Raw genomic sequence first — 13,795 nt, forward strand, 5'->3', positions numbered from 1 at the left:
AATAATTGAAAGGTAAATAGAAGGATGAGAGAGAGAGAGAGAGAGAGAGAGAGAGAGAGAGAGAGAGATACACTTCTTAGAATATTTTCCCTCCAGAGACACGTACATAAGAACGAACACTCATTTGAAGGCACGTGTACACACAATTACGCACATAAAACATTACACCTCTTAAAAAATTCACACACACACACACACACACACACACACACACACACACACACACACACACACACACACAAATATACCGATTCAGAGAGAGAGAGAGAGAGAGAGAGAGAGAGAGAGAGAGAGAGCACAACCCTTTCATTAATAAGTATAGGCCAAAGGGGAAGATTGACCCCCTCTCCCCCTCCCTTAACTAACTTTCCCTTCCTTTTCCTCCCTTTTTCTCCATACTTTCTCTCCATCCTCCTCTTTTCCTCCACTTTGCATTTCCTCCTCCTCCTCCTCCTCCTCCTCCTCCTCCTCCTCCTCCTCCTCCTCCTCCTCCTCCTCCTCCTCCTGGAAACTTGCAAATCTTAAGACTAATAATTTCTGCATTCGAGTTTCAAGTTATTACGAAGCTTGGATATATATTGCCACAAGTCTTAGTTCCAGTGTTGAGATACGATCCTGGTGGTCTCTTTTTATCTCGTGTTTGCTTGCTTGTTTGCTTTATGGTGTGTGTGTGTGTGTGTGTGTGTGTGTGTGTGTGTGTGTGTGTGTGTGTGTGTGTGTGTGTGTGTGTGTGTGTGTGTGTGTTATTTGGTTAAAGTGCATTTACACACACAACAGACACACACACACACACACACACACACACACACACACACACACACACACACACACACACACGCCAAACTCGCCCACACCCCACACCCCACACCCATAATCCTCACACACACACACACACACACACACACACACACACACACACACACACACACACACACACACACACACACACACACACACACACACACACACACACACACACACACCAAAAACCTCAATCTCCACTAATTTGCTTCAATAAACAAACCACCACGTACATTTTTGATCCAGTGGAGAGTAAAAATTAAGTCCACTTCACTATAGAGAGGTGGAGAGGCGGGGGACACCTGGCTGGCGGGTGGACTGTAGAAGGAGGAGGGAAGAGAGGAGGGAGAGGGAGAGAGAAGGGAAGGTGAGTGAGCTGGGGAGGTAACCAAGCGAGGAAGAGGAGGAAGAGAAAGAGGAGTAAAGTGTTGAATTGATATAACATTACCCTTTTCCTTTGATTCATCCTACCTGAGGCGATTCACGTTAATATGTCACGTTTACCTGCATTTCTGAGTGTCCCTTAATTAACAGGCAGCAGGAAGCGAGTAGGGAAATACACCTAACTGGAACCTGTAGGGAGGAACAGAGGGACGGCGGCGGCGGTGGTGGTGGTGGTGGTGGGAGGCAGGGTTGAGCCGCGAGGTTGGTTACTGGTGTAGGAATTTCAATGCTTAGATAAACCGCTTCAAAAAAACCACGAAAATTTGCCTCCCTTTGCTAAAATGTCACGTGAGGGATCTTATTTGTGGCGCCCTTTCGCTAAACACACAGACATCCTTACTGTGTGTGTGTGTGAGGCTTAGTGTGTAACTGGCATCACACACACACCACACACACACACACACGCACCTTCGCTCCCTGCCTCCCTCGCTCTCTGCTCTCAGTCTCCCAGTGTACTCAGTATCTCTGTAACCGCTGACGAGTGAGGTGTTGCTCCGCTCGCTCTTCCCCAGTGCATCTCTCTCCTCCACTTACCTCCTCCTCCACTCGTGACTGTACAGGTGGAGTGGAGACAACACCAGTTAAATACAAAGACGAGGAGACGCGCTGAGAGAAACTGAATAGCAAGTTTAGAGAAAAGTTTCATTTCGCGCCGAGCTGAGAGAAAAAAAAAAAGTTAAGCTGAGAGAGAGAGAGGGAGAGAAAAAAAAGTCATGAATACCTTACCTGGATTCGAGTTGGCTTTACCTTGATTGGCCAAACCAGGTAAGCCATGGGAAGATAAATATTAAGTTACTGGAAGTGCATTTTTTAGTGAACGGGAGAGATAAGGATTACTACGACTACTATTACTACCACCACCACCACTACTACTACAACAACAACTAATACCACCATCTGAAGGCCACGTTGTAAGGTGAGCTGTAAAGTGTTGAGTGACTCCCAGGTTACTTAAGTGGCGTTTTAAGTAGAGTTCCAGTGACTTTGCATATTTTTTTCTGTTTTTCTTAAGTAATAAGGAAAATTTTGAAGTGAAGGACTCGCGGCACTTAAGATAAATATAGAGAGGGATTGAGAATGATAGATTTAAGATGATGACACACACACACACACACACACACACACACACACACACAGGACAGTAAGATAGTGATAAAATGATAATAGTTTTAAGATAGTATTAGTTTTGAAGATAGTAATAGTTAAAATAGTGATAGATAATGTTAGTTTAGTTTGGAGAGTGTAATAGTTTGAAATAGTGAGGTAATGTTACTTTAAAGATAGAAATAGTTAAAATAGTTATAGTTTTAAGATGGGGGGGTTTAAAATTGTGATAGTTTAAAGATAGTGAAGGTCTGAAGGTGATACTTTAAAAATAGTAATAGTTTTAAGAAAATAGTGAAGGTTTTAAGAGCCCAAACGGTTTAGTGAGCTTTATTTCAAATTTTAGAGCTTTATATTTGTATGAGTTTTATTATAAGAGCACTCAAGATAATAGTGAGTGTTTTAAGATAAGATAATGATGATATAAAGAGCTCTTGTTTACTGGGCTTTATTTTGCTTTATTTCTGGGCTCTAAATTTGTTTGGGGTTTATATCAAGAACTAGATTTTCTCAGGGCTCTGTTGATATGAAGGTCCGAGTTGGTATTTAGTTAATGGTCCAAGTTAGAACCTTCAAAACGGTCCGAATTTGTTAGTATCCTTAGACTGGTCCGTGTTAGTACCTTCAAAATGGTCTGAATTAGTTAGTTCCTTCACAATGGTCCGAGTTCCTACCTTGAGAATGGCAAAATGGTCCCAGTTATACCTTCAAAATGGTCCGAACTAGTACCTTGAGAACTGACACAATTATACCTGCCTTATATTAGTAATAGTAAATAGTATTAGTTTTAAATACACTCGTAACTTAATACTTAGACAGGGATAGAATGCACTCGACTTCTTCAGTACTGGGACACATATTTACCTTGAGTTTTGGGTGCATTTAGACCATTTTATTGACATTAGGAAGGGTCTATGGGGGTCAGTAGATTAATGGCCACAGTCTTCACTATTCTAATGCCCCCCCCACCCACTTAAGTTTCTGAAGCTGTGTAAAGTCACCAAATAGTCACCAGAATGAATATCAAAAAGCATCTTGGTACTGAAGGGGTTAAGAGCTTAGAATGAATGTTTACTTATGTTTTGTAATGTTGTATGTTGATTTTCCTTTGTTATTGTGTGTGTGTGTGTGTGTGTGTGTGTGTGTGTGTGTGTGTGTGTGTGTGTGTGTGTGTGTGTGTGTGTGTGTTTCCTGTGCGAGTGCTTTGTGTTATGTGTTTAGTCTCTCTCTCTCTCTCTCTCTCTCTCTCTCTCTCTCTCTCTCTCTCTCTCTCAAGAAGAAGAAGAAGCACGAAACTTCATTGAGAGAGAGAGAGAGAGAGAGAGAGAGAGAGAGAGAGAGAGGGTTGTGGTTATTTCGGGTAACACTGCCATGCTTAAATTTGTCTTGTCGATAATCAGACTGACCTTGTGTGTTTGTCTGATGTTTATGCTGTGACGTGGTGGTGGTGGTGGTGGTAGTAGTAGTAGTAGTAGTAGTAGTAGTAGTAGTGGTGGTGGTGGTATCTCGTGTCAATGGAGTCAGTGGTGGTAGTAGTAATTGTGGTTTTCATTGTAGTTGTAGTAGTAGTAGATAATGTAGTTTTTGTTATTATTGTTGATATTAATGGTGGTGGTGGTGGTGGTGATGGTGGTGGTGGTGGTGGTGGTGGTGGTGATTAGGAAAAGGGTGTGTGAGCAAGGGTTGAATGAGGCGCCAAAATATTGAGGTAATCGATGTGTGTGTGTGTGTGTGTGTGTGTGTGTGTGTGTGTGTGTGAGGAGGGAAAGGGGGTTGAAAGTTTGAGATGAGTGTGTTGTTGTTTTTTATTGTTGTTGGTGGTGGTCTCTCTCTCTCTCTCTCTCTCTCTCTCTCTCTCTCTCTCTCTCTCTCTCTCTCTCTCTCTCTCTCTCTCCTCCTCCTCCTCCTCCTCCTCCTCCTCCTCCTCCTCCTCCTCCTCCTCCTCCTCCTCCTCCTGCGTGTTTATATGTACGTTCATGTTGCTATTGAGAATAATATTTTTCTTCCCCCCTCTGATCCTCCTCCTCCTCCTCCTCCTCCTCCTCCTCCTCCTCCTCCTCCTCCTCCTCCTCCTCTTCTCTTTGTCCTCTTGGTTTTGCTCCTCCATCCTCTCGCTCTTCTTGGTCCTGTAGCTCTCCTCCTCCTCCTCCTCCTCCTCCTCCTCTCCTCCTCCTCCTCCTCCTCCTCATGAATGTTAGCTTGGAGGAGTAAACTGCAGTAAGATTCTAAGTAAAATTTGCATACGCCCTTCTTTAAGTAGGATTTGCCCTATGCTGGCCTGCAGGGGGGGGGGTAGGATTAGAGGGAAAGGGGTGTATGTAAAAAGGATTGAATTGTAAATAGGATCAGAAAGTAGATTCATTAAATAGGATTAGATTCTCTTTGTTTGTAAGTGTTAAGTGCACTAAGTCGCTTTTTGTGTGTTTTAGTGGTATTTTAGCTATTTCGTTCGTGTGTGTTAGTAGTAGTAGTAGTAGTAGTAGTAGTAGTAATGGTAAAGATAGTTAAGTATGTGTGTTATAGTAGTAGTAGTAGTAGTAGTAATGGTAATAGTATTGGTAGTAGTAATAGAAGTAGTAGTAGGAGGGATAAGAGTAATAACAATGACAGTAGCAGTAAAATCAGATAAGCAGAATTGTTAGTAGTAGTGACAATAGTAATAATGGCAAAGATAGTATTGATGGTAGTGATGGAAGTAGATATAGTAGTAGTAGTGTAGTAATAGTAGTAGTAGTGGTAGTGGTAGTAGTAGTAGTAGTAGTAGTGGTAGTGGTAGTAGTAGTAGTAATAGTAGTAGTAATTGCAAAGAAAGTATTGGTAGTAGTGATAGAAATAGAAGAAAGAGTAGAAAAAGAGGAAGAGAATGAGAAATAAACACATAAATAACAACAACAACAACAGCAAAAATAACAACAATAACAATAATAATAATAAGAACAACAATAATAACAACAACAACAACAACAACAACAACAACAACACAGTGAATTAGACAGTACTGAAACAAGCATTGATAGGAAGAACTGCAGGTGGTACTATTAATTAAGCATAACATTCAAATATACACCAAACATTTACGCTTAAAAAACAAAAAACAAATAAATAAATAAAGGCAAAAATTTTCAGTTGAAGCAATACACAGTTGATATAATTTTTCTATCAATAATTCGCTTGGAAAAAAATATTAGTTACTTTTAATTATGCAAATAATGATGATATACATAATAAGAGTCAGGAATTTAATTAAGGTGGGAATGATACCTTGTCATTATTTATTCTTTTTTTTTTTTTTTGCCTTTTTTTTAATGGGCTAATGGTTCGATGCAGGAAATAACGCATTAAAGTAGTAAAATATTAGTTTGCCTCGTTATTCAAGTGTTTACGCGTTGCTCTTGCTAAATGTTGCTGTTATTAACTATTTCTACTCTAATTTATTCATTTTATTGCCTTTTTTGCAGTAATTCATCTTGTTTGCCATATATTTTCACATTTTTTTCACATTTTTAAACTTTTTCACATTTTTTTTTGGTATATTATCGAGGTGTGAAAATGTATTGGTGTGTGTGTGTGTGTGTGTGTGTGTGTGTGTGTGTGTGTGTGTGTGTGTGTGTGTGTGTGTGTGTGTGTGTGTGTGTGTGTGTGTGTGTGTGTGTGTGTGTGTGTGTTGCCTTCTCACGCCTCCCTTCCTTTATTAATCCTGCAGTGTGTCATGAACTGCAAGTGTTTATCGTGTGCTGCAAGATAATGCTATACAATTACTTATCTTCCTATTAAGTATCACACGTAATACATAACACATTTTTTGGTCATTTCTGCCCCTGTTTTTTTTTTTTTTTTTTTTTTTTTTTTTTTTTGTGATTTTTTATTTTACTTTCTCTTATATTCCCATTTTCACACTTTCTATCCTTGATTCTCCTATTCTCTATCCTTCATTTTCCTATTATCTCTCCTTCATTATCCTATTCATTCATCACACACCATTTCAATTTCTGCTTTTTTTTTTCCTCTCTATATTAATTTTGACATATTTTACTTCATCGTCTCGTTTATTCCCATTCTCACTTTATTTTATCCTTCATTATCTTGTCTTCATCCTTCATTCTCCTATCTTTATAATTGAGAATGCTTTTGTTCTTTCACCACAGCTGTTTCCCAAGGCCACACAGACTAGAGCGGTTTTCAAGAGTGTTTCTGCAGTTAATAATATAGAAATCTTGTCAATGCGCCTCTAGAACCAAAACAACGTCCATGAAAACGCTTTGTTCTCTCACCGCAGCTGTTTTTCAAGGCCACAGGAATGACTAGCGGGGTTTTCAAGAGTGTTTCTCCTGTTAATAATGTAGAAATTTTGTCCTTCCGTCACTAAAACCATAAAAATGTCCTTGAAAGCTCTCTGTTCTCTCGCCACGACTGTTTTTTCAAGGCCACAGGGATGACTAGCGGGGTTTTCAAGAGTGTTTCTCCTGTTAATAATGTAGAAATCTTGTCCATCCGTCACTAAAACCATAAAAATGTACTTGAAAACTCTCTGTTCTCTCGCCACGACTGTTTTTTCAAGGCCACAGGGATGACTAGTGGGGTTTTCAAGAGTGTTTTTTCAAATTAATAATGTAGAAATCTTGTCACTCTGCCTCTAGAACCATAAAATATACCTTAAAAAAAACTCGTTTGAAATTAGATAAAGCTTTTGAAACAGAGGTGAAGCACAGAAGTGTTTCAAAATACGAGCTTTAGAGAACTGTAGGAGCTATAACTCTCTCTCTCTCTCTCTCTCTCTCTCTCTCTCTCTCTCTCTCTCTCTCTCTCTCTCTCTCTCTCTCCCAAAAAAATGTATTTCTTTTAGATTTAACTTTTATTTATTTACTTAATTATTCTCTTTGTTTTATTTTATTCATGTCTATTCCTTTGTTTATTTCTACACGCCTCTCTCTCTCTCTCTCTCTCTCTCTCTCTCTCTCTCTCTCTCTCTCTCTCTCTCTTTCTCTTTCTCTCAGTAATGGCAGGCAAGGAAGCAAGTGTTAATGTGAAGGAAGGTCATTTATTTCCCTCAGTCAAGCCACTCTATCTTGTTTTATCGATCTTGTCTTTCTGGAACGAGCGTATTTGTCTCTATTTATCAAGTGATCTCCGGCTGTCTAGTGCCATTTATCGCCCTCTGCTTGTTTTATCTGTTTGTCTGCCTCTTAGTTTTAATGTGTGTGTGTGTGTGTGTCTGTGTGTGTGTGTGTGTGTTCTTTGTCTCTTCTATTTTCTATAAAAAGTGCTATTTAGTTTGTCTATCTGTTAATTTTAATATGTGTGTGTGTGTGTGTGTGTGTGTGTGTGTGTGTGTGTGTGTGTGTGTGTGTGTGTGTGTGTGTGTGTGTGTGTGTGTGTGTGTGTGTTTCTCTATCTCTTTTTCTCTCTCTAAAAGTTTTATTTATGTAGGGTTTGTCTCTCTCTCTCTCTCTCTCTCTCTCTCTCTCTCTCTCTCTCTCTCTCTCTCTCTCTCTCTCTCTCTCTCTCTCCAAATTTTATCTCTGTTTATTTTTTTTTCATTACAGTTTTGCATGTTTCTTCTTATCAGTTCCGTGTCACCAGAGTCTTTATCTCAATCTTTCTCTGTATACAATGTTCACTTCGTCTGTTTCTAAAAGTTTCATTATTTTTCTATTTTTTCTTTGTTTTTCGTTCATTTCAGTTTTTCATGTCCCTTCTTATCAGTCACGTGTCACCAGTTTCATTTTTTTTTTTTTTTTTTACTATGTTAATTTGTCTGTTTGTAAACGTCTTTCATTATTTTTTTCTCTATCGTTTTTTTTTTCTCATCGTTTTTTTTTTTTTATATTTTTTTTCCAGTTTTTATCGCTATTTTTTGCCTCTTCAGTGTTCAATTATCTATTTATAAACGTCTTTCATTTTTTTTTTCCAATGTTTGTGTTTTATTTTCTCTATCATTTTTCATTTCATTATTTCATATTTTTTTCCTTATCAGTCACGTGTCACCAGCTTCGAAGTCCATTATTTTCCTCTATACAGTGTTCAATTCCCTTTTTAAACATTAATCTCCTAATTCTTTTATAATTTAGTATTGTATTTTTTTTTCATATTATCTCTTATCTATGTATCACCTTTTTGTCCCGTTATCAGATGGTCTTCCTGTTTATATGTTAGTCTTATCTGTAATGTATTCCCTAAAAGCTGTTTTATTTACCTATCACTGCGCCTATCAATTTAATCTCTTCAGTACCAGGATGTGTTTTCATATTCATTCTGGTTACTATTTAGTGATTTTATACAGAATGTGTGGATTAGAATAGTAAAGACTGTGGCCATTAATCCTCTGACCTCCATAGACCCTTCCCAATGTCAATAAAATGGTCTAAACACACTCGTATTTTCGATATTTTGCTTACTATTTGATGATTTTATGCAGGTTCAGAAACTTATGTTGGGGGATTAGAATAGTAAACACTGGCCATTAATTTTCTCTATAGACCCTTCCTCATGTAAATAAAGTCTAATCACACCCAAAAAATCATGATAAAAATGTCTTGGCATTGAAAGGCATACAGGAACTTATGTGGTGGATTAAAATAGTGAAGACTGGCCATTAATCTTCTGCCCTCCATAGACACTTCCTAATAACAATAAAATCTTCTAATCACACCCAGAAAATCAAGATAAAAATGTGTCTTAGTACTGAAAGGTATACAGAAACTTGTGTGGGGGGTTAAAATAGTGAAGACTGGCCATTAATCTTCTGACCTCCATAGACACTTCCTGATATCAATTAAAACTTCTAATTACATCAAATTAAGATAAAAAATGTGTGTTTGTATTAAAAGGCATACAGGAATTTATGTGAGGGGTTAAAATAGTGAAGACTGGCCATTAATCTTCTGCCATCCATAGACACTTCCTAATATCAATCAAATATAATAATCGCAACTAAATTAAGGTAAAAATGTTGCTTTTATTCAAAGGATTATTAGGAAAGGTGCAAGAGGCAATCCAATATATATAACTTCCACCTTTTTCTGTCCTCTCATCGTTTCAATCTCCTGGTGTCTGTTTGTCTGTCTGTCTGTCTGTCTGTGTGAGTGTGTGCCTCTTATATAATCTGCCTGGGCTATCCATCTCTCTCAGTATTAATCAAGCTATCAATCCTTGTCTCCTATCTGTCTGGTATCTGTCTGTCTGTCTGTCTGTCTGTCTGTATGAATATGTATTTGATGGGTATGACGTTTTATCTTTCTGCCACCTGGAATGTATATTGGTGTATTTTTGTTGTCTGTCTGTCTGTCTGTCTGTCTGTCTGTGAGTATGGATTTTTATTTAATGAGTATACATGACGTTTTCTTATCTTTCCGCCTCCTCTTATGTATATTGACGTCTTTTTTGGTTGTCTGTCTGTCTGTCTGTGTGTATGAATTTGGCCTGCCCTCGTGTGGTCACCCTGGCAGTGGAAAGCTGTGGAAAGGAGGGGAGGGGGAGAGAGGTCAAGTGGTGGTGGTGGTGGTGGTGGTCAGCTTGTAGAGGGAGGAAGGAGACAAGGGGGGGAAGGGGTTAGGTCAGGTGGTGGTGGTGGTGGTGTGGTGGTGGTCAGCTTGGGGAGGGAGGAAGGAGGCAGGTGGTAGTGGTGGTGGTGGTGGTGGTGGTCAGCTTGGAGTGGGAGGAAGGAGACAAGGGGGGAGAGGGAGTGAGGTTAGGTGGTGGTGGTGGTGGTGTGTGTGGCGGCGCGTGGCTCGAACCGTTTCACTTGTTGGTTCGAAACAGAGAAACTGGAAACTTTGGCACCGGTTCGTGTGGAAGTGATTTGCATGTTTATTGTGCTTTTGTTGTTTGTTTTGTTTGTCTTTGTGTCTGTGTTTGTCTGTGATTCTTTTCGTGTTGTTTTTGTTATTCTTGTTTTTTTTTTTTATTTGTTGTTTTTGCTGTTTTTGTGCTTCTGTTGTTTGTTTGTCTTTGTGTTTGTCTGTGATTATTTTGCTGTTGTTGTTGTTCTTGTTATTTATTTATTTTTTTTTTTGCTGTTTTTTTGTTGTTTTTTGTTGTTTTTGTTTGTTATTGTCGTTGTTCTTGTGATTCGAGTATTTTTTTTCTATTTACACGTTGTTGTTGTTGTTGTTGTTGTTGTTCATGTTAATCTAGTGTCATTTTCTCATTTACACGATGTTGATATTATTATTTTCTTATTTTCTCGTTATTTTTGTTGTTATTATTGTTTTTGTTGCTGTTATTGCTGTTTTGTTATTTGTATTGCTGTTCTTGTTTTTTTTTTAATGTTTTTTTTGCTGTTTTTATTTTGGTTATTTTGTTGTTGTAGTTGTTACTGTGACATATTAAAGATGAGCCACATTAAACAATCAAATCCTTTAAAAAAAAAAAAAAAAAAACCCGCCTTGGAAACAACATCACGTCAGTAGCTGTTATTGTTGTCATTGTTATTATTATTGTTATTATTGTCATTGTTATTACTTTATTGGCAGCAACACATGCCATTCTCGTCATCATTACGGAGCTAAATGGGAAATGACGATACGCTCATGTGATTTGCAGCGTATCACTTTATTGCTCCACACACACACACACACACACACACACACACACACACACACACACACACACACACACACACACACACATGACTAGCAGAATCTCAAGGGAATTCTTGAGGAAAAGTATTTATCACGTTCAGTTATAGAGAGAGAGAGAGAGAGAGAGAGAGAGAGAGAGAATGACTAATTGGGGTGAATGCTCTATGTATGTCTGTTCTCATTCTCTCTCTCTCTCTCTCTCTCTCTCTCTCTCTCTCTCTCTCTCTCTCTCTCTCTCTCTCATCTTTTGCTCCCCACAGTGTCTTTCCGCCCATAAATTTTCACTCCCATCTGTGTGTATGTGTGTGTGTGTGTGTGTGTGTGTGTGTGTGTGTGTGAGAGAGAGAGAGAGAGAGAGAGAGAGAGAGAGAGAGAGAGAGAGAGAGAGTCACGCCGTCACAGCACCTGCATCGGGAGCTCGGTTACATAACACACACACACACACACACACACACACACACACACACACACACACACACACACACACACACACACACACACACAAGGTAAAAGAACAGGTAAACACATTAATGAGGTGAAGGTGAGGCTAACCAGGTGTGTACGTGAGGTAATTAGACATGTATGGAAGTGACTCGGTTGACCTGCATGGGGACTGGCAATGAAGTGGGCCTTTGTCAGTTTCCCCTCTTACTCTCAATCATTCATCCATTATTATTATTATTATTATTTTATTTTTATTTATTTATACCATGTGGGAATTTCTGGGGTAAAAAGGATACATTTTCGTGGTACCTCCTATCTCAAAGCCCACCCGCTAGGAAACCATTGCTAAGAGTGAGGAAGCCCAACCTACACTCGGACCGTGGACAGGATTTGAACCCGTGCCCTTGGAGACCCCTCGGACCCCAAAGCACGCATGGTTCCACTGTACCACGGCGGCCCACTTGTCTTCTTTTGAGAGGGAGGTATCGAGGAATTTGCTCCTTAATTCTGTCTGACACTTTTTCTTCTTTGTTAGAGAGCCAGTACTTAAGTGGGCTTTTTTTTATTTATTTATCTATTTTTTTCCTTGATCCTCTTCGCTACATAAAAAAAAGGAAAAAAAAGAGAGAGAGGTACAGAGGTAAACAAAATAGAGATAGATAAAGTATGGAAATAGACAAATAGAGAGATAGATAGACAAATAGAAAGATAGACAAATAGATAGATAGGCAAGTATAGAGATAGATAGACAAGTGTAAAGATAGATAGGCAAGTATACAAATAGACAAACAGAGATAGATATACAAATACAAAGATAGACAAGTATAGAGACAGACAAATAGAAAGATAGATAGACAAGTATAGAGACAGACAAATACAGAGTTAGATAGACAATTAGATAGGTAGATAGACAAATAGATAGCTAGATGGATAGATAGACAGACAGGTAAGAGAGGTTGTAATGAGCAAGGGAAGGAAGGTAAAAGTTGTAGCAGAATTGAATTATTAATGGGAGGTAACTACTACTACTACTACTACTACTACTACTACTACTACTACTACTACTACTACTACTACCACCACCACCACCACTACTACCACTACTACTACTACTACTACTACTACTACTACTACTACTACTACTACTACTACTACTACTACTACTACTACTATTAATAAGGCGATTCAACACCACAGTGAGCTTCGGTGTCGGATATTTCCCAGCTAAATTAGGAAGTTAATATTTGGAATGGAGTTTTCACGGGCGTAGTAGAGAGAGAGAGAGAGAGAAAAAAATATTCAGTCTCTATATATATTTTCTTTCATTATTACAATACTATATTTATTTATTTATTTATTTATTTTTGTTGTTTTTGTATGCATGATTTTATTTTCTTTATTCATTTCTTCTATAATTGTTTAAACCACACAATTAATGTTCCTTTATAATTGTCTTTGTTATTTATTTTTTTTTTTGTACTTTAATTCACAAAACCATACTAGTCTGTTCTTATTTTTATTTATTTATTTTTTTTTATCATATTTTTCTATACTTGCCGTTAAAACCACACTCTTTATTTTTTTCATTTTTATTTTTTGTTGTATATTTATTTCTGCTTTCATTTTCAAAACCACACGAGTTTCTTTTTTTTTTTCACACGTTTTGTATTATTTTTTTTTTATATTTGCTGTTAAAACCTCAAAAATCTTTCCTCTCTGTATATTTTTCTTTTATTTATATGTATTTTTTCTGCTTTCATTTTCAAAACCTTACGAATTTCTCTTTATTTTTTTCCTTTTTTCCCTGTTTTCTCTTACTTTTTTTCCTCTATTTGCTGTTCAAAACCACACCATTTTGTTTGATGTGTATATTCATTTTTATATATTTATTTCTACTTTCTTTGTCAAAACCTTACGAATCTTTTTCATTTAACTCTTTCAGTAGTGGGACGCATTTTTACCTTGAGTTTTGAATACTATTAGACTATTTTGTTGACATTTTAAGGGTCTATGGAGGTCAGTCTTCACTATTTTAAACCCTTCATTAGTTGGACGCATTTTTACCTTGAGTTTTGAGTACTATTAGACTATTTTGTTGACATTTTAAGGGTCTATGGAGGTCAGAAAATGAATGGCCACAGTCCTCACTATTTCAAATTTTTCAATACTGGAACGCATTTTTACCTTGAGTTTTGTGTACGATTAGACCATTTTATTGACATTTTAAGGGTCTATGGAGGTCAGAGGATTAATGGCCACAGTCTTCACTATTTTAAACCCTTCAGTAGTTGGACGCATTTTAACCTTGAGTTTTGTGTACGATTAGACCATTTTATTGACATTTTAAGGGTCTATGGAGGTCAGAGGATTAATGGCCACAGTCCTCACTATTTTAAACCCTTCAGTAGTGGGACGCATTTTTA

General features: G+C 37.8%; 1 protein-coding gene across 2 annotated transcripts in view; it reads left to right on the plus strand.

Moving 5' to 3' along the window:
- Positions 1–1,689: 1,689 nt before the first annotated feature.
- LOC123510764 overlaps positions 1,690–13,795 on the plus strand; it is a 118,781-nt gene continuing 106,675 nt past the window's right edge. Inside the window, exon 1 of one of the 2 annotated variants that reach the window (XM_045266125.1) lies at positions 1,690–2,161. The gene's annotated coding sequence lies outside the window, so the exon portion shown is untranslated. The remainder of the gene's footprint in view (positions 2,162–13,795) is intronic. The other variant, XM_045266132.1, reaches the window with a different exon arrangement.

Source organism: Portunus trituberculatus, chromosome 4 (assembly GCF_017591435.1).
Source record: "Portunus trituberculatus isolate SZX2019 chromosome 4, ASM1759143v1, whole genome shotgun sequence".
NCBI classification, from domain to species: Eukaryota; Metazoa; Arthropoda; class Malacostraca; order Decapoda; family Portunidae; genus Portunus; species Portunus trituberculatus.